This window comes from Protopterus annectens, chromosome 3.part1 (genome assembly GCF_019279795.1).
Source record: "Protopterus annectens isolate FY-2018-M chromosome 3.part1, PAN1.0, whole genome shotgun sequence".
Classification (NCBI taxonomy): Eukaryota; Metazoa; Chordata; order Ceratodontiformes; family Protopteridae; genus Protopterus; species Protopterus annectens.
In genome coordinates, this window is record NC_056732.1 from 898,995,762 (window position 1) to 899,022,394 (window position 26,633).

Below are 26,633 nucleotides of genomic sequence, written 5' to 3' on the forward strand. Positions count from 1 at the left end.
TCTATGATTGGGTAGTTAAAGTCACCCAGGAACATTTCATCTACAATACTGCCTTCTTCATATACCTAACCAGGTAATTACACCAATAGGAGTGGCCCTGAAAGTTTCTCACTAAAAAAATACAAAGCATAAGACACATGCCTTATGCAGACCAAATAAAGGCCCTATCCTTTATTTAGTCTCATATCATTTATTGATAGGTGACTTATGCCTGACCTACAAGGCATTCTCTGCTCCAGCCTTGATGGAAATGTTACATATTCACAAGAAAAATTCCATTCCACATTCCATGGACCTGAACCTTATTTGTGACTAAAGAAGAACTTGCTGGAGAGACAGACTCATATCCAAAAGGCTACCTCATCTATGGAATAAACTTCCTATCTTTGTAAAACAAAGCCAGTTCCTCACTCTCTTCAAAAAGAATTTGCATGAATGGATGGGGAACCATACATTCACTCCTGGGCTACTGCCCATGTCCCTTATGGGTAGAGGTAGTCAACAAAATGACTCAGGGCTCCAACACTCAAACCCGTTACCCCAGTACTACCCCATCCCATATCTGGGGAATTAAGATATAATATTGTCATATCCTGGATATTATTGGGTAGGTTTTTAAAGGTTATTGTGCCATTAGACTAGTAATCACCTATAAATCTATTATGCATTTATTTTATATTTGGTAACCAATATAGTACGGTGGATTGAGCACCACACCCTTTTAATGCACAGAATAATAAAGTGGTCTGAGAACCATTTTATGGTGCATTTAGAAGGTGAGCAACAATTCATGCAGCATTTTTTTCATTTGGTGTGCTTGGGGTTTGATGTTGGATTTGTGTGATTTGTTTAATGCAGTGGCTGGGGATTATACCATTTCCCCAGTACTGTCCAATCATGAAGTTAGTGTATTTAATTAATGGGTGGTGTAGGGGTGCAGGGGATTTGTCCCTTTGAAAGAAAAGCATTGATTTTGTTTGCATGCCAAATTATGATCAAGACATTGGGCAGGATTCAGGAAGGCTTACACGGAGTTCAAGAGTAGTGTAAGCCTCCGTGTAAGCCTCCCGATCCAGGAACAGCCCAAACCTCCGTGTAAGAGACAGCTAACACGTCTCTTACACGGACTGGGCATGGAAATGCTCAATACCTCATTTGCAGCTGAAAGATATGCAAATGAGGTATTTGAGCGATCCAAGAAGCCTAAACCAGTCCGTGTAAAGAACGTGTTAGCTGCAGAAATGTACTCAGCTGACAACTGAGTACATTTCTGCAAAATTGACAACGGAGCTATGTCAGCTCCAAATAAAGGGTGCATATGTTTCATTTAGCATGCCAATGGCCAAATATGTGGCCATTGGCATTAAAAAGTGTTGCAAAACAATTAAAAATAACTTTTTTTTTTTCGTGGGATTTTCATGTGTAACTGCAGCGCACCAGCATAAGCGGTGCTGCTTAAAACTGAAAACCGAAGCTTTTAAGCCCACAATTGTGGGTTTAATGTAATACATGGAATGACAATGCAGGAACTAGCAGACCAAAAACAATATGGCCTCCTTGTAGTGGTTGTCAAGGGGGGGAAGCTCCGTGTAAGACATGTAACTAAGCATTACTTGGCAATCCTATGTAAATGAGGGTTACAATACTGAATCACACTGCCACATAGGTAATGAGCACTTTCTGAGTAGTGTAAGAGTTATAGAAGGGGGAGGAATAGAGTAAGAGGTAGGTGAGATCACTGGGGGGAATGATAGAAATAAGTGTATCACATTGGAGGGCAGTGTAACGTGAGAGATGACAGACAGACATCAGGGAGAGGGGTGTGTCCCAACAGAACACTAGGAAAGTCAAGAAATAGAGGGTGCACACCATCCCTACACTCAAACTTTCTTGATATACATGCATGTGCGCGTGTGCGCACGTGTAAGGCAGGTTCAACAAGTGGGAGCGTGTTGCAAACCGTTTAAAACGGTTTGCGCGGGCGTGCACGTGTGTAAGGCTGTGTGCGCACGTTTTAACATGAATCAGCTAAGTTCACACCGTGTAAGGATGTGTGCGCGCGTGTAACACCGTGGAAGGATGTGTGCGCGCATTTAAATATCTGTGAGCGTGCTTAAGCTGGTGTGCACATTGCTCCTCCTCAGGAAACGGAGAGGAAAAAGGAAACAACTAGAATACAGGGAAGCTGCTAGAGGAGACTGCTGAAGTTAATTGGTGCGAACAATTGGAAGCAGGCAATTACACAGGCAGACCAGAAGCCCAACCCAGCACTTAAAACACTGCAAACAGCAGTGCAGGGTGTTTCTCACAAGAGATACTGCAAGAAAGGAGTAAGCTATCAGAATTGAAAACTGACAAAAGCTGAACTCAGAGCAGAAATGCTAGGGGCTGCCATAGCTGTTATAATCAGGCATAGGTGGATTGCTGAGGGTGGTGACAATGCAGATGCTGACAGACAACCCAGAGTGAGGAGAAGGAGAAGAGTATACAGGCCCAGGGTCACCTACCATGGGTTACATGAGCTGGAGATAGTAGAGCGCTACAGAGTGGACAGAGATCTTCTGCAGCAAATTGTTGAGCTGTGCAGGCCACGTCTCACACACAGAACCAACAGAGGGGAACCCATCCCAGTGGAAACCAAGGTATGTGTTGGCCTATGAATACTAGCAACAGGTACCTTCCAGAGACCAACTGGTGATATGATGGGGATATCACAGGCATCAGCCTCCAGGGTACTGCACCAGTTCCTGGATGCCATGTCAGCACATGTCGGTGATCATGTATATTTCCCCAATGACCGTGAGGTAGTGGCCAGCAATATGCGTCTCTTCCAGCAAATAGCGGGATACCCTGAGGTACTGGGTGCAATAGACTGCATGCACATACGCATCAAAGCACCAGCCGGTGAGTGGGGTAGAGCCTATATTAACCGCAAGGGATTCCCTTCCATCAACTGCCAGGTCTTGTGTGATGCCCAGGGCATAATAATGAATGTATGTGCTGGCTGCCCTGGGAGCTACCACGATTCCCACATCTGGCATCTGATGCAGCTGTACCAATCATTTGCCAGTGGGGACTTCCCACACGGACACCTAGTGGGGGATGCAGGTTATGCACTGGAGCCATGGCTGATGACACCCATCAGAAATGCACACACACCTGAACAGGAATGCCATAATGAGGCACACGCACAAACACGTAATGTCATAGAGTGCGTGTTTGGGCTGCTCAAGTCACAGTTCCGGTGTCTGGACACATCAGGTGGAGCCTTGCAGTACACACCAACTACATGTACGCAAATGATCATGATATGTGCTATGCTACATAATATGATCCTGCGGAAACAGCTGCAGCAGGATCAGCATAGGGCTGGGCCAAACATACCCCCACCATTGCCAAGGCCACCACAGGCAGAGGGTGACTCGGAGGAGGAACAACCTGGCCTTGCCCCAGTAGGCAGAAGGAGGCATGCCCAGTATGCCCTGGCCTTGGCAAAGAGGCAACGCATAGCACATACACTGGCTCAGTAGGAACACTGGGACTGATACCCCCTCCGACACACTCACATAGTAACAGGGATGCCTAACATGACACAACCTGCTTCCAAACATGTACAGGGAGTGTAGTATGTGCATCCAACAGAGGCAGCCCTGCAGCACCACCTGAGGCATGAATGCCATGTGTTAAGTAACGCAACACCATGTACCATATGCACACCTGAGGACCCTGACTAACAGCCACCCTCACCAATCATAAAACACAAAAACACAAACCCACCTGCATAGGTACCACAAGGGATAGGAACCTAGATGTAATGCTACACAATGCCAGAAGTATAAACAGCAAGATGTGTGCAGTGTAAACGCACACAGTATAGAGAATGTAGATATCAGTGCTGCAATAGAAAAAAGGGTCAAAGCCCACATCAGCACCCTAACACTACCAGGTCACACTCCATACAGTGATGTACAGCTGCAAAAACATGTAACAAGCTACAAAATGAGGGTGACTAGCAATAAATGTCATGGATAACCACACCCCCATGTTGGTACCACAACAAGAAGCAGCATGGATTAGCCATGGTCAAATACCAATGGCTAAAACTGCCTACTACTATATAGCTTGCTGCAGACCACTGTCCTAATAGCAGGAACTGCACCAGGCCTATGTTGGAATACAGGCAGATATCAAGCCCCAAAAACCACAGTATATTGCTTGACTGAAAATACCTACACATACACCATAGCTTCATAGTTAACTACTAGGCTATCTGCCCTACTGCATTCATAAGCTTAGCCATAGTGATGTGGCTATTGCCACCCCTTATAGTGGTAATAAGTGTACAGAATAGATTCTGAATATTGTGCCTCTGACATAGTAGTGACACATTATGACCCCCTTACGTAATCGAATAACATGACTGTGCCTCTGTCTAGTAGTGACACAGGGAGGACCCCTGGGGTAAACCTACAATCTCACATCCAGTTGTCCAGATTTCTCTTGAAGAGAGTCAGTGAGGGACTCTGTCTAACATGAACTGGGATTCTTTGCTAGAGTGTGAGAAGCCTCTGAGTTATGACTCTGTCCCTCCAGCATGTCATATACATGTATGTGCTGAGGTTCAAATCTGTAGCTCTCATGGCTCTGGTGGATTTGGATTGCTTGCAGTGGAGCATGTCCACCAAATCCTGATTGGACATGGTCTTGTATGTCAGGCATAGGTCACCTGTAAGTAGGCGGTATGCTACTGAATAAAGCTGGATTTCCTTTAGTCCGGAAGCATATGAGATGTGTTGTAGACCCGTGATCCTCTTGGTAAGGTACATTTGGGGTCTTCCCAGCTGTTGCAAGTGCTGGGTGAGGTACATACCAAATGGGGCTTTGTATTCAATCATGGGCCTGATAAGGGAGAAGTATAGTGGTACAATGACCTCCTTTGATCTGGATGTAAAACCCGTCATGATAAGGTGGGCAAGATAGAAAGTCTGTCTAACCACCTTGGCAACATGGGTGCCAAATGAGATGTCACTATCTACATGTGTCCCCAGGTGTCTGATTTGTTTTCTGTGCTCAGTGGGTTGCTGTCTATGTATTGATTTGTGGGTACTGTGTTCCGTTCCTCCCAAAGGGGATGACTACACATCAGTTGCATTCAGTTTCAGGCCATGATTCCAGCACCAGCTATCTGTCTTTGTGACGGCAGTCTTTAGGATGTGTGTGCTGGCTGATGTATTCACTATGGTGCCTAGGTTGCAGTCATCTGCAAACTTTGTCAGCCACAACCCTCCCATGTTTGCTTTCACATCTGAAAAGTAAATGCCAAATAAGAGGGGTCCCAGGACAGATCCTTGTGGGACACCACTTGTGACTGGCTTTGAATCTGACAAAGCACCTGCAATGTCCACTTTATGGGTTCTGTTTCCTAGCCATTTTGCAACCTATCCTGTGACATATGGTTTTATATTTGTTGAGCTTGTCTATGATGCCTGAATGGGGTATTGTGTCAAAGGCCTTGGCCAAGTGCAAGTAGGCTGTGTGGACCGCGTAGCCCTCATCAATGGCCCTACTGACAGTTTCAAAATAGTCAACTAGGTGCAAAAGGCAGGATCTGCCCTGTACAAAGCTGAACTGGGTGGGATCAAGGGTCTGTAGGTCACCAATGTCTCTGTTTAAGAGCTCCATAATGACTCTTTCCATAGCTTTGCAGACAAGGCTGGTTAAGCTTGTGTGGTGGTAGTTGCCAGGGTCTGTGGAGGCATCTTCTTTGTGGAGTGGGACCACTGTTGCTGTACGCCAGTGTTCAGGTACATATCCTGTAGCAAGGCTAAGGTTAAATAGCATTTATATATACGGGTTTAGCTCCTTCTGGAGTTCACATAGCATGCAACTTGGGATATCATCAGGTCTCGTTGATGCTGTGTTCTTCTCTTTGCTGAGTGTGGCTCTCACATGGACATCTGAGATGACACTGAGGTAACATTCAGCTGTGATAACTATCTTCCTTTGGGGGTGAGGGAGGGGGAAAGTTGCACTGAACCTGTCTGCCAGAATGTTGCCAATATCTGTCAGGTCACTGAAATATATGTTGTTGTGTACCAACTCTGAGCATATCTGGGGGTTCCCACCCAGGTTTCTGACATAGCTGAAGAAGGCTGTATGGTTATCTCCATTGTCATTGGTGATTTATGTCTCCAAGTTGACCTTGGATGTCTGTATGAGAGAATGTAGCTTTTTACTAGTGCTGATCACAGCTGCCTTCCCTGTAGGAGATGTAGCTCTGTCTTGCATTAGTATCCGTCATCTGTTATACAGTTTGTTTATGGCTGGGGTCCACCAGACAGGCCACTTTCCCTTGGTGGAGAGGGTCTTGGTTTTATTTGTGATTGCATGGTCCATGCTTTCTCGGAGATGTCTGTAGAAAGCGTCTGTGAAGGAGTCACCATTGTGTGTTGTGGTTTCCACTGGCCCAGTGGGCTTAAAGGATACCATCTGTCTGAAGACGTGTGAAGTCAGCTTCTGAGATGTTTGTCGCTATATTCTTTGTATTATACTAGCACTGACACAAGTGTAGACAATTTCCCAGAATCCATCAAACAAACTGGACATGCAAAATGTAACACTTCCACAAGAGGGGTAAGCATACTGGATGTGATAATCAGAAATATGTGTACTGGATGTCAAGATGAGACATGTATCCCTCACTGGTAAGACCAGACCATAGAGTAATCACACTGTAGTTACACATCCCGACCCCAGCCCCTGGCCAGATTACCACAGTGAAACACATGTATAAAGCATAGCTTGCACCCCTACAAACCAATGTGGAATCCATGAAAAGTCCTGTGCAGGTCCAGAATATGGGACACACTGCAGAACATGTTATACAGGCATACCATGAACACAGCCAAGAGTGCTTGGAGTCTGCAATCACAAACAACAAGACACAATGCCATACACCCAGGCATCTGGCATGCTGGACTCCAGCAATTACTAAACCATTGAAGAGAATGAGGAAGCTACCACATGATAGATCAAACATAAAAAGTGAAGTAATCAGTGATCACTAGTATGGCAATAAAATGTGTCCACACATACAATCCACTAAGGCCAGGCAAAACAAGTAGAATCTGTGAATCCAGTGGCAATGTGACACCTGTCCCAAGTACACACACAACAACTCACCCCAATAAATACAAATGTATGTGACAGATGCAACCAGGTAGCCAAACCGGAGCCTGAGCACCCCCAAATCAGTACTGTCAAAACTAGTCAGGAGGACAAGGTAACCACATACACCACAAACCCAGTCCCACATAGACCTACAACGATTGTAAACCAAACACATGAACACAAAAACATTCCCAGAGGCCCTAATTACAAACACACAACACCAACACAAGCCTCCAAAGCAGACACCCAATAAAACAACCTCCAGACATAGCACATGTAACACATAGTACACAAAGCTGGTGTGCCAAACAGTCACAGGACAGAAGGAGAAACAACATGCCTGATACAGTTGTAATAGGTGACTCCATAGTGAGGCATGCTGCTGTTCCAGGGATGGCTGGCACCTGTCACCTATGAGCGTCTGGATATTGCCTAAGGCTTTTGCAACCTACAGAGATCCTTCCATAGGCAAGGCTGAAAAGAACAACCCACCACCATAGAAAACAAAACTGGAAAGAAACAGAAGGGTAATGCTGATCAATGCCAGATGTGTAAACCTCAATATGCATGCTCCTGAGGCCCTCCCCAGTATGGAGAACATTGATGTCTGTCCAGTGATAGAAACCTGCTGCAAGCCTCGTGACAGCACACCAGCACTACCAGGTAATACCACATATCATGTGTTATGGCCACAAAACCTGTAACAAAACATAAAAGGAGGGTGAGTATCCATATTCAGCACAGACACCCATACATCCAGTCAACTGACAATGCTTATGTCATTGCAGTCCACCCATGTGCAACTAACCGTAGGCAAGACTGCTGTACAGTCTGTAGCATGCTACAGACCACACCCTCACACACAGGAACCCCACCCCACTGTCCTGAAGGCAGTGGACAGTATGAATGTACCACCAAATACAAGACAAGGTGCACACAAATTACCACATAGGTGGTAAACCATTATGTGTGGAAGGAGTAATCAGGGACCTAGTGACACAAGTGGACAGTCACCTGTTATGTGACAGTCACATCGCCAATCTGTCTAGGAAGACTGTCTATATTGGACACTGTATCATGAAAGGATTCACATCTATGTCAACAAAGGTCATTGTGCCCTCATACTGTTCCCCTATCAGACCATATTGTAGTACAATGCCTCATTTGGGATGTACATTACCTGGCACCTGCAGCAGTTAGAAAGACCTCAAAGGTACCTCAGCAAGAGTCAGAAAGGGTCTCAAATATATCTCATATGCTGCCTGGCTGTAGACACCACAGCTGAATGCAGTCACATACTGCCTACACAGAGGCATTGTATGTCTGCTGTACAAGTCCATGTCCAACACAGAAGTAATGGACATGCTCCACCCCAGACACCTCAAAGCCATTGGAGCTGTGTGAGTCAGATATGTCAGCCTCAACACATAATCAAATAGGATGTGCTGGAGGGACAGATACCTAACCCTGAGTCTCTCCACACCCTGGAACAGAATACCACTGCATGTTAGGCAGAGCCCCTCACTGAAACTCTTCAACAGGAAGTTAGCAAAATGGATGGATAATTGTAGATGTACACTGGGGGTCTTTACTGTGTCATGTCCAGACAGAGGCACAGCTAAGTAAATCATAAATGGCCATAATATTCAGATAGCAAGGGGTGGCAAAAGCCACACACACTGTGGCTAGGCTTACAAATGCCCTAGGGTGTATAGCCTAGTATGAACCTATGAACCTATTATGATACAAATTGTACAGGACACTAAGGATAACCCCAAGGCTGCTGCAACTGATGGTAGTAAGCGTGTTGTGAATTCCCAGATATGCTCCGGATCACACAAATATTACAAACAACATACTAAACACACACACGTATTGCCAACATACATCCTGACAGGTGCAGTGCAAACCCCCCCCCCCTCATAATGCAAAATATCTTTCCCAGCAGACTGTGGCCTCCCTGACATTATGTCAGCCTTAACACAGGATATGTACCCAAAGAGCAGTGTACAACAACAGTGGTCATTCTCAAGAAAGGTGTCGCCTGAATGGATACTAAAAACAACCACCCCAGACTCCTGAGAAGCTTGGTCTGCACAGCTATGGAAAGGATCAGCATGTACCGTGGACATAACAATATTGGGGATCTATTGACACCCAGCCCTACCCAGTGTGGGTTTATTAAGTGCAGACCCCGCCCCTAAACATGTGTGACTCAGTTGAAACAGTAATTGAGGTCACTGATGAGGGCAATGTGGTCCACACAGTGTAGCTGGACCCTGCAAAGCCTTCCATACAATACCCTACGTGTTCAATATAGATATGCTCACCAGCTGATATATATACACCCCAATGTCACTAGAGGGGTTGCAAACCAGACCAACAACAGAACTGACATGGTCAGACATGCTGCAGCCATGTCAGACTATAAACCACATATAACAGGTATTCCACAAAGCTTGGTCCTGGGACCTTCCCCGTCTGGTATATATGCCCCATAGGTAGAGGCCAAGATGTAAGGACTGTGCCTGAACATGTTTGCAAGGGCTACAAACCGCCTAACATATCTGACACTCCAGCTGACACAAGCATCCCACAAAAGGGCCACATAGAAACAGACAACCGGTGCCATAGCCATGTCAGCAGGCTAAACGGAGAAAACTGTATAGTCAACCTCTGCGGATATACAGTAAGTGACCACCAATTACCACATAGGTGTTAACCCATTACATACTTAACATGTAATGACAGACCTGGGTACACAAGGTGATAGATATCTTGCATTGGACAAACATGTGGCTGTAGTGTTAACAGAAACAATCCATATACCAACCTAATCATGAAGGTTATGACATCTAGATAAGGGGAGGTCATTGTGGTTCTGCAGTTATCCTTCATCAGCATTACAATTGACCACAACAGCCCCTGTGGGGTGTACCTCAGCAGACACCTCCATCAACTGTAAAGTCCACAACAGTACCTCACCAGGAGTATCAAAGAGCTTGAACAGACGTAATGTGTTGCCTGATTAAACAGAGTGCAACTGCACACACCGCCATGCTGGCCACCCAGACGCAAGCTGTGCCTGATGTAGAAAGCCATGTCCAAGCTGGAATCAATGAACATGCTGCACCTTGTACAATCTGAATGGCAGTGAGCTATGCACGAGGGACCTGAACCCCAGCACTGACATACATAGGACAAGCTGTAATGCATCATCCATAACACAGAAGCCACCCCCACGCATGAGTAAACTACCAGTACAGGTTATCCATAGAGTCACTCGTAGATTCTCCTCAACAGGAATCCTAATGAGTGGATGGGAGATGTTAGGTTTACCCTGGGTATCACTGTTATGTCACGGGTAGACAGAGGCACAGTATACTAAACAAGACATATGTCATGGCAAACCACACTTACAATGTGTTGAAGGACAAACACACTCTCTGACTAGCATTAGAAATGGCCTAGGGCACATCAGCAGTGTCTGCCAATGTACACCTATGTTGTGGAATACACTACTGATGTTGGATGAGGCTGTTGTAAGTAGTTCATATCTGAACATAATGCATCATGGTCAGATAGGTGCATAGGTTCATAGGTTTATACTAGGCTATCTGCCCTAAGGCAGTTATAAGCCTAGCCCAGTGTTTTGTGGCTTATGCCACCCCTTACATGGAAACAATACTGTGCCCATTAGTTTGTTGTGCCTCTGTCCAGCAGTGACACAGAGACGATTCCCGTGGTAAACCTATGATCTCACATCCACAGGTCAAGATTCCTCTTGAACAGAGCCAACGAGGTGCTCTGCCTCACATGGACCAGGATTGTATTCCACAGCATAGGGAGTCTGAGTGATACATCTATCCCTCCAGCATGTCCTACGTATATCCCTGCTAAGGTTTAAGTCACTTGCCCCAGTGGTTCTGGTGGATTTGGAGATTTTGAGGTGGAGCATGTCCATTAATCCCTGGTTGGACATGGCCTTGCATGTCAGGCACATGTCACCTCTGAGCAGACGTTATGCGACTGAATAGAGCTGGAGTGTCTTCAATCTGGCAGCATATGACAGATGTTGGAGTCCCTTTATCCTTTTGGTGGGGGACATCTGGGGTCTCTCCAATTGCTGCAGATGTCGGGTGAGATACAACCTGAATGGGGCATTGTACTCGATCATTGGTCTGATAAGTGAAGAGTACAGGGGAACAATGACCTCACTAGATCTGGATGTGAATCCCTTCATGATCAGGTGGGCAATGTAGAAGGTCTTTCTAAACACTTTAGCAACATGAGTGTCAGAAGAAAGGCCACTGTCAACCTGGGTCCCCAGGTCCATGATAACCTCCTCTGTGCTTAGAGGATTGCCACCTATATGGTAGCTTGGGGTTACCTTGCTTTTCCTGAAGGGTATGACTATACATGTTTTGACATTTAACTTCAGGCCATGGCTCTGGCACCAGCTATCAGTTTCCGTGACTCCCTTGGGAAGGAAATCCATGTCTGATGCATTGTCCACTATGGTGCCCAGTTCACAGTCATCTGCAAACTTAGTCAGCCAAAGTCCTCCCATGTTGGCCTGCACTTCTGAGAAGTAGATGCCGAACAATAGGGGGCCAAGGACCGAGCCCTGTGGGACACCACTTGTGACCGGCTTGGAGTAGCGCCAGCAACTCTAACCCTGTGGGTCCTGTCCTTAAGCCAGTTTGCAACCCATCTTGTGACATATGGGTTTACATTTAGGTTGGTAGGTTTTTCTACAATACATGAGTGGGTTATTGTGTTGAAAGCCTTTGCAAGGTCAAGGTAGGCTGTATGGACTGCCTTCCCCTCATCAATGGCCTTAGTGACTGTTTTGAAGAAGTCGACCAAGTCCAGAAGGCATGATCTGCCCTTGACAAAGCCAAACTGGGACGGGTCCAATGTCTGCATGTCCCCTATATCTTTGTTTATGAGCTCCATTATGATCCTCTCCATAGCTTTGCAGACTAGACTTGTTCAGCTTATGTGGCGGTAATTACCAGGGTCCATAGAGGCACTGCCTTTGTGCAGATGTGCACAACTGGACCCTAACCAGGCTGTTGTGCTCACTATGGAAATGTAAAGCAGTGATAGGACTAAAGACCAGGATACCGCCCACCACAGTGAAAGTACTGAACCACTGCACTATACAGTACTACAGTGTTAGGTCAGTATGAACGGATGTTGACAATTGTATGCAAAGTATCCCATGCAAAACCTGCAGGCACAGTATAATCCCTGTTGTATTCACACAAAAAGCATTTGGACAGTAATACACAACATGGCATAGAACACACAACCATAAACTGGAGATATTTGTTGAAGTTCACACTCATCCACAAATGTGATGGGCTGCAGAGTTCAACATATGGAAATCTCACACTGGGCATGCTCACACACTTTGATAAATGGGACATCTTTCACACAACATGCCATGGGGAGGCTGAACTGGGCATGCTCACACACTTAGTGCAAATATCAGTTTAGTATTTTGCCACATATATCTGGTATATGTACGTGTTATTCCAGTAACCAACAACATTATAGCAATCTGACCAGTGCTCACACTTAAATGACTACAGAGACATACATGATATAGTGGATTTACCCCATATGCAAACATCGTCCACAGATACACAAGTTGTTCATACAAACAGGAACTGTTATGGCAATAAAGACCTGCAAACACTGCCATCAGCACCAAATAATGTGCATCTGACAGGTAAACATATGGGTGTAGAGGTCAACACTAGGCCATTTGCCCTAGGGAATGACAGCTTATCCAGAGTGTGTGTGTGTGTGGGGGGGATTGTGGTTGGTCTGTGTGCAAGTCTGTGTGAGGGAAATGTTCCTCTTAGCAACTGTGAAAACACACCACAGGATGCTCATTCCCCTTTCTAAACACTGATGATGTCAGCACCCTATAAGTAAATCAGGAGAAAAGGAATTGCCCAATAATCCAAATAGCGCGCTCTGCTAATGCATCTGTCTCTAGTGTCATAACATAGTTAGGTAGGTGTTTGAATCCAGCAAGTGGCAAGTGTGTATCAAGGTGAGTAAGTGTGCATGAAAAGAACATCCCTTTTGGCAACTGTGGAAACACACCACAGGATGCCCATTCCCCGTTCTAAACACCGATGATGTCAGCACCCTATAAGTAAATCAGGAGAAAAGAAATCGCCCAGTAATCTAACTAGCGTGCTCTGCTAATGCGTCTGTCTCTAGTGTCATAACATAGTTAGGTAGTGGTTTGAAACCAGCCAGTGTGTGTGAAGGGGGGTAAGTGTGTATAAAAGAAACATCCCTTTTGGCAACTGTGGAAACACACCACAAGATGCCCCTTCCCCTTTCTAAACACCGATGATGTCAGCACCCTATAAGTAAATCAGGAGAAAAGAAATCTCCCAGTAATCTAAATAGTGCACTCTGCTAATGCGTCCGTCTCTAGTGTCATAACATAGCTAGGTAGGGGTTTGAATCCAGCAAGTGTATGTAAAGGGGGTAAGTGTGTATGAAAGGAACATCCCTTTTGGCAACTGTGGAAACACACCACAGGATGCTCATTCCCCTTTCTAAACACCGACGATGTCAGCACCCTATAAGTAAATCAGGAGAAAAAGATCTCCCATTAATCCGAATAGCACGCTCTGCTAATGCGTCTGTCTCTAGTGTCATAACATAGTTAGGTAGGGGTTTGAATCCAGCAAGTGTGTGTGAAAGAAACATCCCTTTTGGCAACTGTGGAAACACACCACAGGATGTCCATTCCCCTTTCTAAACACCGATGATGTCAGCACCCTATAAGTATATCAGGAGAAAAGAAATTTCCCAGTAATGTAAATAGCGTGCTCCGCTAATGCGTCCATCTCTCGTGTCATAACATAGTTAGGTAGGGGTTTGAATCCAGCAAGTGTGTGTGAAGGGGTGTGAGTGTGTATGAAAAGAACATCCCTTTTGGCAACTGTGGAAACACACCACAGGATGCCCATTCCCCTTTCTAAACACCGATGATGTCAGCACCCTATAAGTATATCAGGAGAAAATAAATCTCCCAGTAATGTAAATAGCATTCTCCGCTAATGCATCCGTCTCTGGTGTCATAACATAGTTAGGAAGGGGTTTGAATCCAGCAAGTGTGTGTGAAGGGGGTAAAGTGTGTATGAAAAGAACATCCCTCTCGGCAACTGGGAAAACACACTACAGGATGCACATACCCCTTTCTAAACGATATCACAATTATTTATGGCTTTTGATTCCAGACATGTCACGTGTGTTCTGCTCACACAGAATGCCCATGTGTGCGGGTTGTTTCTCACACTAATGCATGACATCAATTAAACCAGTTATGGCACTGCACACATGATGTATGTGTGTTGCCAAATACACATATGTACCTGTGACCTTCAATAGTTACCATGTGTGATGCCTGCCACATGTGAATACATGGTATTTGCACTGGGTAACATTATGACTGTGGTCTTCTGTGCAGGTGCTGCATGTGGGATGTGTATATACAGTGTGAGATGTAGATGCTATCAACCTAGTAGTGAGGGATATACACCTGGTCTGGGGCATATAGTCTACATGTTGTTGATGAACAGGTGCTGCATGTTTTCACCTGTTGTGGGAGTGGTAAGAAGTTGTTCCATAGCAATGCAGTGACCGCATGCTACGAACCTGTCAGCTAGGGTGTTGTAGCTACAGTAATTCATTAGCATTCAGTAATATGTCAGCATTCCTGGTGAGGGTATGATGCCAACCAAGGTCAGGGTTCTACCAGCCTGTGCCACATGCTCAGTGAGCCCTTCCATGTTCCCTATCATGTATCCCAGTGAGGGACATCACACATCAGCTGTAGTGGCATGGACAATGACCGAGTCATATGTGTGCATGCATCTGACTGACCTGTATGCTTCTGTTATGTGGTGGACCATAGTGCCCCATGAGCATATCACTGTGACCTTCACCTTGTCCAGCCTGGTGAGCATGACCTCACTGTACTGGACAATAAAAGTACCTAACACAACTGCAGCAGTAGTGTTGTATAGCTGTACAGACTGTGCTTGTTTGGCACACAGGATTTGTGTGCTATGTGTTATGCGTGCTGTGTTCAGGCCTAATGTATGCCTGTGTGCCAGCTGCAGAGGTGTCTGCCACTCAGGCAGGATGCTATCCTTAGGCTCCATGAATGGCTCGGTGTGTTTCTGTGCTTGTATTGCTGTCAGTGTAGGTCCACATCAGACTGGTATTGCAGTCACTGTAGTATTTCATGCCACCTGACAGGTTATGCCAGTATTTGGTTCAGAGTGCTTAGTCCACAGTTTGGCCATGTGTTTCCATCACATACATGTGTTGTACATCCATGGGTAGGGGATAGGGTTGACTGTGTACATGTGGCAGCTGTGACATTACTACATGACTCACATATTCCACAACTGTACCATAGAGGTGACTGACAACTGACCTTTGCACATGCTACCATAGTATTGAGATTGCATTGGTGATTAACAGCACATAGGGCCAATGGTGAACAAGATACATAGGTTCATAGGTTCATACTAGGCTATCTGCCCTAGGGAATTTATAAACCTAGCCAGAATGTGTGTGGCTTTCACCATGCATTGTAAATCTATCTTGCTATGCCCTTTTCCAAGGTTAGTATACTGTGCCTCTGTCTAACAGTGACACATAACTGATACCCAGGGTAAACCTACAATGTCCCATCCAGTCATTAATATCCCTCTTGAAGACAGTCACTGAGTGACTCTGCCTAACCTCTATTGGGATAATATTCCACAGTGAAGGGAGCCTCTGAGTTATGAATGTGTCCCTCCAGCATGTCCTATGTATATCACTCCTGAGGTGCAAGTCTTTCCAGCGTGTAGCCTGATGGGATCTGGATATTCTGAGGTGCAGCATGACCATTAAGTCAGGGTTTCACATGGCTTTATATGTCAGGCACAGATTGCCTATGAAGAGGCAGTATGCCACTGAGTAGAGCTGCTGATTCTTTAACAAGTCAGTATGTGGCATCTGTTTGAGCCCTTTGATCCTCTTGTTGAGGTACTTTTGTGGTCTTTCCAGTTGCTGCAGGTGTCTGGTAAGGTGCATGCCGACAGGGGCATTGTAGTCAATTATGGGCATGATGAGGGATGAGTAAAGAGGCACAATGTCCTCCCCTGATCTACATGTGAATCCCTTCATGATGATGTGGCCCATATTACATGTTTTCCTAACCACTTTGGCCATGTGGTTGTCAAATGAGAGAATGCTATCAACTTGTGTACCCCAAGGCCAATAATTCCTTCGTCTGCACTTAGTGGATTAACACATATGTGGTACTGTGTGGTCACTTTGTTTTTGACAAAGGGGATGACCATACACTTTTTGGCATTCAGCCTGAGGCCATGGCTGTGGCACGTCGTGTGTTTCTAAGAGGCCCTTTTGGAGGATGTGTGTTGGCTGGAGAGTTGATTATGGCGTCCGGTTTGCAGTCATCTGTGACTTGCTCAGCCACAGTACTTCCATGTTGGCCTGTACCTCTGATAAAAATATATTGAACAAGACAGATCCCACGGCTGAGCCTTGTGGGACACCACTTGTAACTGGTTTTGAGGTTGACATGGCTCCAGCAATTCTAACCATGTGTGTTCTGCCCCTGAGCCACTGTGCAATATCTGTAGTGACATAGGGGTTAATATGTACACCGGTGAGCTTCCCTAGAATGCACAAGTGGGGTATTGTATCAAAGGCTTATGCAAGGTCCAGGTAGGCTATGTAGACCACCTTCCCCTTGACAGTGGCCTTGGTGACTGTTTCAAAGAAATATAACAGGTCTGAGAGGCAGGATCTGCCATTAACAAAGCCAAACTGTGTATGATGAAGTGTCTGTAGGTCCCCAATATCTATATTTATGAGGTTTATGATGATCCTTGCCATAGCCTTGCAGACCAAGCTATTCAGACATATGGGGCGATAGTGTCCAGGATCCGTGAATGCACCACCTAAATGTAGAGGGACCACTGTTGCTGTATGCCACTCTTTGGCCACATATCGTGTAGTAAGGCTGGGATTGAACAGTAGTGTTATGTCTGGGTGTAGCTCTTCTTGGGGTTCATGTAGGACACAGCTTGGGACACTGTCTGGTCCCATTGATGCAGTGTCTATTGCTTTGGAGAGGGCAGCTCTTACCTGAGCATCTGAGATGTCAGGGGGGGCAGCACTCTGCTGGGAGAAATATTTGCCCTTTTGGTGTGGAGGGGGGGAGAAGGTAGCAGTGAACCTGTCCACTAGGATGTTGGCAATGTCTGTGTGTTTGGTATTTCTTGTGACATCATGGACTACCTCTGAGCATATCTGGGAATTACCACCCAGGTTCCTAACATAACTACAGAAAGCCTTGTGATTATCCGCAGTGTCTTGTGGAATCTTCTCTCAAAGATGGCCTTAGACAATCTTATGAGTGGCTGTAGTCTTCTTCTAATACTCATCAGTGATGCCTTCACATTTTGGGTGTTTGTTGTATCATGTAGTAGCTTTATCCTTCTATTGTATAGTTTGTTTATGGCTGGTGTCCAGCACACAGGACGTCTGCCTTTGGAGGATTGGGTCTTGCTTTTGTTTGGGAATGCATTATTGCATGATCCGTGCATTCCTGAATGTGTCCATAGAATGCCTTTATACAGGTATCTGCAGTCTGGTCCATATTTTCAACAGGCCTGGGGGCTTCGCAGGTTTCCACATCATTTATGAGGAGTGTGAACATGCTTGACATGAGTTGTTGACTGTATTCATCTGTGGTGCGGGTGGCCTTGGGATGTGAATATCCAGTGAGATTAGTTTATGGTCTGATCTTTCCAGTGAGGGATACACTTCTGGTCTGGAGCATAGAGTCCCCATGTTGGTGATGATCAGGTTCAGTATGTTTTCCCCTCTTGTGTGAGTGGTAACAGGTTGTTCCATAGCATATTGGTATATAAATTCCAGTAATCTGTGGGCTAGGGTGTTGGAGCTACAGTCATGCTCCCAGTCTATGTTTGGGTAGTTTAACCCACCCAATATAATGGTGTATGGACAGACCTACATATTTCCAACTGTTTTCAGGAAGGCCAAGTGCGGTGATTGTGTTTGTGAGGGTGGTCTGTAGCAGGCTATAACCTGGAAGGCAGTTTTACCCATTGTTACCTGCATATGGATAGTCTCTGATGTTTGGTGCTTTGCCACCAACCTGGAGGTGTGGGTATCTTGGATGAATATGAATACACCCCCTCCTTTTGTGGTTTTGTGCAAGTTTTAGGCCTGAAAAGCATGGTATGAGGTATAACTTGGTAGTGCTGGAGTGCTGTTGGTAGCCCTGAATCCGATATCTATTACTGCACAGATAGTGATGTTCTCCATGCTGAGGACTGTTTTGAGTGTGTGCATCATCAGGTTTAGAGTCCTGCAGTGGCATATATGACTGCTCACATGGACAGATGCCAGGTAAGTCATATGCAAAGTGTCACAGGCAACGTACATGTGCACAGGAGAAAGAGTGACATTCTGTCAAGTGAGACATGAACATACATATAGTAAGCTATGCAGATGTCACTAGGAGTCCACAGAAGCTGTGTAACTCTGCATGGCAGGTCGGATCAATATTCCAGGGTAACTGCAAGGAAACATGCATGCAAACATAGCTACTGTAAGCAGGGCTGCATGTAGTCCATTGTACAACAAACAAGCTGTACCACTATCAGTAGGTAACACTGCAAATGCTCACCAGCTGACATATGAATACCTATGTCACCAAAGGTGATACTTACCAGACCACGGACACAAATGACATGGCCAGACACGCTGCATCCCACATGAACACATATCTCAAGCAACACAGACCTCACAATGTCAGTGTTCATAACAGGCACAGCCCATAAGGCCAAACACAATGTGTGACACACCTATAATAGGTGATGCCATAGTCAGACACACTAATGTCCCGCCCTCCAGACTGAGCAAGGTGAGGGTCACATTTAGCAACCTGTCAGGTGATAGAATGTGCCACATAACACAAGCACTCAGGTCACTCCACAGCAAGTACAAGTATGAGGCAGTCATTGTCCATGCTGGTGTGAACAACCTGAGAAGTACCTCCCTGGACCACATGGAAAGAGACACAGAGGAGCTCTTACATCACCCTCTCAAACTCAGGAATCCCACACAGCCTTCATGACGACACAGGAGAGTATAGATTTCTCTGCAAACACCATCATACTGGGTGACGTCAACTACCCAAACATAGACTGTGAACATTACTCAAGCCACAATACCCAAGCTCTAGGGTTCCCATAGTTCAGAAACTCTTTAGCTATGGCACAGGTAGTCAACATTCCCACAAGAGGGGTAAATATACTAGACCTGATCATCACAAACATGAGTACAAAATGCTCACCACTTGAAGTATATCCCTCATTGTTGCAATCGAACCATATACTAATCACACTGGAGTACTGGATCCCCCACATATGCAAACCTCAAACACATCGATGTCTGTGTGGGAAATGCCCCTATTAGCAACTGTGACAGTACACTACAGGATGCAGTTTCCCCTTTTGAAACACTGATGATGTGAGCACTCTATAACTATATTACCTGAATTCAAGATCGCCAGTAATTCGTATAGCGCGCTCTGCTAATGTGTCTTTCTCCAGTGTCATAACATAGTTAGTTAGGGGTTTGAATCCTGCAAAGGGAATGTATGTGTGTTAGTATGAGTGGGGTTTGTGTGTGTACGTAATGCTGTGAGAGAAAAGTGCCTTTTGCCAACTGTGAGAACACACTACAGGGTGCACATCCCTCTTCCTAAACACAGATGATGTCAGCACCCTCTAAGTACAGCATTAGAAAAGATGTCGCCCACTAATGCAAATAACACACTCTGCTAATGTGTCTGTCTCTAGTGTCATAACACAGTTAGGTAGGGGTTTGAATCTTGCAAATGGAAAGTATGTGTTTTAGTGTGAGTGGGGTTAGTGTGTGTGCACAATGCTGGGGGTGGGATGTGGCTTTTGCCATATGGGGCTATGCACTGCAGGGTGCACATTTCCCTTAACAAACAGTGATGTTGACAGCACCCTATACAAACAACATGACAACAGACAACTGCCAGTACTCAGTATAGTGCTACCTGCTACTGTAACACGCACATGTACCAGAATATACCTAGATAGTGTTTTGAAACCTGAATGTGGCAAGTGTGTGGATGTGGGATGTTTCTGTGTGTGCATTTCCGTATGGAAAACATGTTTGATGTGGCAATCAGGGTACCACAGTACCTGATGCACATTACACTTTTAAACTAATGAGGTTGCCTGCACCCTGTGAGTACAGGTAGAGAGGAGGAAATCGGTAGTAATCCACATAGTGCACTTTTCAAATGTGTACCTGTCATGTATCGACAGCTACTCATGTAGGGTAATAAATAATGGAAATGGCAGGTGACCGTGTGCATGTGTGGGGGTAGCAGGGTGTGTGTCAATGCATGTGTGACAGAACAGATACATATAGCTGAATATACAATTCAGCACATGATGCACATTCCCATATTCAATGGTAGCATGTGATGGTGTGCAGCTGGTACACTTTGTTAAGTAGTATGGGTGCAGATAACAATTCAGGACATTCATACAGTTACTGCAGCAGGAATGCTGGGATATACACACAATCATAGTGGAACAGTGAACAGTTACCAACATATCACTACTTATACACATCTATGTAGTCACCCTGTGCATCAGCAACGTGTTTACCTTTTCCTGCACTGATGTTGTAGTATGCAGGAGGTGGCACAGTGTCATCATATGCACAGGGTGTGGGTTAGGTATGCCCAAGCCAGCCACTGGTACCACCAATTGACATGTGTGTGTATGTGTGTTTGTGAGGGGCAGCAGTACAGGGTGGACCAGTGTTGGTGCAGTGTGTGTGTGTATGTGTTTGCCCTAGGTGTCAAATTTCTGCATGTGTGTAAGCATGCACACAGTCCCACATAATGGCTGCCATGTACAGGGTTTTGTGGACAGCCACAGACTGCACCTGTCAGGTCATCCAGATCAGTGTCTGTGGGCATGGACACGGTACCTGTGCCTGGCAGGGGTGCTACGGACCGTATCCGGTACTAACCCAGACTGGGTACTGTCATTGGAAGTGGGGGGGGTGTTGGCTGGACACAGTTCCCTGTTGGGACTGTCCAGAGCCACGTGCATGTGGTCTCCTGGGGTGTCCTGATGACATCACTGATCCAGCATTGCTGGGGCTGGTGCTGGCACTTGAGGTGCGTGAGTGGGCCTATTGTCATCCGCGGCCACTGCCAGCTGGTGCTGTTGCCGGCATACGGCCTCATCGACGTCACAAGCGCACACCATCACCCTGGCCCATGGACATCAGGTTGTGGAGCAGCTGTTGTATGTCCCCACAACGTCTGTCAACGACATCTGTGAAGTTACGAATAGCATTCGCAATGTCACGCATGCCGTCTGTCATAGCTGTGCGACATGCTCTCAGCTCCCTCAGACCCTGTCTGGTCTACCTTTCCATATGTGCCTGTGCCTGCATAACAGTCCAAAACATAGTGGAGGTTGACATACCTCCTTGGGCACGTCGGCCAGAGGCAGTGCAGCCATGGATGCCCCCACGGGAACCCATGGGCAACTGTCTGCGTGGTACCATTGGAGGACCCTGCTCAAGGCTGCTTTGTGGGGATGCATGTACCACAGGTACCACATTACCCTGATCTATGCCCAATGCATACTGTCCATCACCTAGGGACAATGGTGACAAAGGATGTAACTGCAGGATGACTGTGCGCATTGAAGGGGTTGACAGCTGTGTACTGTCAATTGGCTGACCAATGGCGGACCCAGATACACCTTCCTGCACCATTATAGACATTTCATCATCATCAGTACCTGGGTCACAAGATTCAGGTTCCCTGCTGCAGGTCACCAGAGCAGCACCAGAACCTACGGGAGGAAAACAGGGAACACAGATTACAGTATCAACACATATTTTACAGTGATGCACTTCAATACTAATGCACACATTCAGAAATGGACACATGCACTCATGGACACACACACACACATGCACACATGGGCACAGGCACACTTGCACACATGCACACCCCACAGTACACACACACATCAGTACTGAGTTACACTACTCTTACTAGTGTTAACCTGGGTATTGCAGGTATTATTAAACACACTCACCAGCATGTATACTACAGAGTTACACTACTCTTACTAGTATTATAAATTGTTTTCAGGTAATGTTAAACACACTCACCAGCATGTATGGCCTGCCTCGTTGCTAGATGGGAGGGACCTAGAAATATGAAGAAAGTAATGTCAGTGGGCACAAGTGTGCCATTTGTTTTGCATATGATACAGTACAGTAGTACACCAGTTCCCTTATACACATCAGCTGCTCATAATGTCAGTATCACACATGCACAATTACATATCATGATGACAGATACATACCACATGCACACCTTATGCATGCATGAAGTAACAGTGTACAGAACAGTCATATGTACATACAAGGAGTTAACTCTAATCTCACCCTTACCTCTCTTCAAACAACAAATCAAACTGTACTTCCAAAACCACTGGCTTTGTTCTTGTAGTACTCCAGGCTAACTTCCCTCTCCCCACCCTCTCTTTACCTTTAACCCCTCATTGTGCATAAAAACTAGCTTCTACCCTGTTTCTTTTCCCTTGCTGTCCTTCTATGCTCTGACCTACTTCTCCCATCTCTCCAACCTCCTCTTGACTGTCTTCCTTCTTTTCCTCTCTTCTCTTCTTGACTCCTGCCTCTTCCCTATTATTTTATCTTTCATACTCCTTCTACTTCTCTACCCTTCTGAGCTTTAACTGTTATCTATATGGCTTTTGCCTTATTGCATAACCTTTATGCTTTAGGTAAAATTGTTTTGAAACCAACAGAACATTGTGTATGAGTTTAAACTGTTTGAGTTCCTTAAATGTATGTTGATTTTATTAAAAGTTGATTTATATTTCTATTATTTTGTATGTCTTTATTAACAACTTGTCTGTCTGCCTTTATTATGTTATGTGTGGAGCTTTTCTCCCCGGGCCTCTACTGAAAATGGACATATATCCAGCTAGACTAGCCCGGTCAACAAATGTAAAATAAATAACAAATAATAAATACATATGGCATCTTACCTGCACGCTCGGTGTCTTGCTGCTGTGTGGATCCAACCTCCATCATGATGCACGTCTGATGCTGTTGTTGTTCTGGGGCTGGATCCACAACACTTAGCAGTAGCCCCTCCTGTCTGGTGAGGGGGGGGGTGTGGCCACCCCCCCACCTGTGGCAACCTGTTGCCTGCGGATATCTGCAGCACGCTGGTGGACATTTCTAATCAAATCACTGCAGTGATGTCTCACCTGCTCATATGTCCTATCATGCATGCCAACATCATTTATCCTGCTGACAAGGTTTTGCCACAGTGCAGACATCTCCTGCTGATTCTGGGTGGTGCGTGAAAACAGGATGTCATAGTCACGCACCAGGCTCTGGTGGATCACTTCGTCCTCTGCAGCAGAGTAAGCAGGGTTCCTTTTCGGAGCCATATCTCCCTGGAAAAGTACACAAACAGGTTATCAGCAGAGTATGTCAGCAATATATGGTACACATTCTATACAGGGAGTATTAAATTGTACTTATTACTGCTTGGTTGTAACTTGATTAAAGTGTAGCTATCATTCTAAGTCTTTTTGATTAAGCACTTGGCCTTCAGACCAGTTGTTTTACATTCGGGAGGTTTGTGGCAAGCACTGTGGTGGCAGGAGAGATAGCTTTCATCCTTCTAAGTTGGGAACTGCTGATTGAGAGCCCAGTGTCCAAGTGTATTAGTTGTGGTATAAGCAGTTGGCCTTCAGGCCAGTTATTTAACATTAACAAGGTTTGTGGTCTGCACTCTTGTGTGAGAATAGGCTGTACTCTGCCATTCATAGCTGGGAACTTCTGGTTTCAGGTTTATAGTGCCTGCATATTTGAACTGTATCTTACGGACATTGGTACACCTTGTTTGCTGTAGCATACACTACATCCAAGTCTCCTGAATCTAGCTTTGTTTATATGCTTGTTATTTGTTAGCTTGTTATTTCACTGGTACGCTACTTCCACATAATACACAGCTTCTCAGCACTTCTGTGAATCACTACTGATATCTGCATTGCTTACTGTATGTATTTCCTTGTTACACTTGACAGCAAGGGACTGCTTGTCGTTTTTGCATTTACTTAATTGTAACACATTTCACTTAAGTTACCTGGCACTTGCTCACTGAAGCTATTATATCAGTCAGCAGTAGTAAGTAATATCAGTACACCCTCACTCCCCACTGGACCTTGTTTTCAATTATTACGGAATTCACAATAGTATTCTAGCTTGTCCAAGGGTCAGTTGTCAATCTCCTCTCCAGTCCAGCTGGTGAGTGTGGTAATCCAGAGGCAATGTTATAACAGCCGCATGTACACAGACAACCCCCTCCTCCTAACAACAAGTTCAAACACGTGAGTGATGCAACCATATACCAAACTGGAGACTAGGCTCTCTCTACTCAGTACTGCCATAACCAGTCAGGTGGAGAAGGAAACCACACTCACTACAATTCCAGTCTCACATAGACCTACCACGACAACAAAACAAACACATAATCACACAAAAACATACTCGAAGGCTCAGAATAAAGATCTGCCTAAGCAGCAGAGACCTCCAAAGCAGACACCCAAGCAACCACTACCACAATAACAAACACGTGCAACACATATCTCACAAAGGCAATGTGCTGAACACTCACAGCCCTTAACAGTAAACAACACACCTCATACACTTGTAATAGGTGCCTCTATCATCAGGCACACTGACGTCACGTTCACCAGGCTTAACGAGGAGAGGGTCACAGTGTGCAGCCTGTCGGGCACTACAGCCCACCACATAACACAAACACTCAAGTAACTACAAGGCAAGAACAAGTATGACTCACTCATTGTCCATGCTGGTGTGAATGACCTGACACATACCTCCCTGGACTACATGACATGAGACAGAAAGGAGCTCTCTGAGCATGTAGCCCAAGACAGTATGACCCTGACCTTGAGTAGCATCTTACCGTCACCAAGAATGATGCCACAATATCAAGGCAAGATGATCACTTTCAACAATTGACTGAAGTACTGGTGTCATTCACAGGTGAGCCAATGCCTGTCAGCTTGGGATGATATGCTGTACAAGCCACGGTGCTTTGCTAGGGACAGCTTGCACCTGTCACCCCTGGGCTTTTGGATTTTGGCAAAGGCTCTTGCTACACCCATAGTGCCTTTATTAGGCAAGGATCATAAGGCAAACCCACATCCATACATATCACAAAGGATGAGGAACTAAGAGTAATGCTACTCAACACCAGAAGTCTAAACCTCAAGATACACGCACTCAAAACTCTACTTAGCATTATGGACATCGATATCTGTGCAGTAACAGAAACCTGTTTCAGGTTTCCCAGGAGCACACCAGCACTACCAAGTTATACCTGTTACCATTCTTGTCGGCCCCGACACTTGGACCAAACAACAAAAGGAGGGGAAGTATCAATATTCATCAAAGATTCCAACACATCCACATTGGTGGCAAAGTACCACATAGGTGTTAAGCCATTAAGTACAGAAGAGGTAATTGGGGACCTGGGGAACAAACTTGATAGCAATCTGTCATTTGTCAACCACTTGGCCAAAGTGGATTGAAAGACATGTTATATAGCCCAGCTAATCATGAAGGGATTCACATGTACAGCAGGGGAGGTCATCGTGCCTCTTTACTCATCCATCATCAGGCCTATAATTGAGTACAATGCCCCTTATGGGATGTACCTAACCAGATACCTACAGCAACTGGAGAAAACCCAACAGTACCTCATCAAGAGGATCAAAGGGCTCAAACAGATGCCATATGCTGCCCAGTTAAAGAAAATCCAGCTGGACTCAGTGGCATACTGCCTGTTCAGAGGCAATCTGTGCCTGCCATATACAGCCATGTCCAACCCAGACGTAATGGACATGCTGCACCTCAGGAAATCAAACTCCCATACATCCACACACTCAGGAGACCTGAACCTTAGCACTGACATAAATAGGACATGCTGGAGGGACATATTTCTAACCCAGAGGCTCCCTTCACTCTGTAATGAACTCACAGTACAGGTTAGGCAGAGTCCCTCATTGACTCTCTTCCATAGGAATCTGGATGAGTGGATGGAGATCATAGTTGTACCCCGGGTATCACGTCTATGTCACTGTTAGACAGAGGCACAGTATACTAACCTCGGAAAAGGGCATAGCAATATGACCTTTGATTGGGTGGCAAAAGACAAACACATTCTA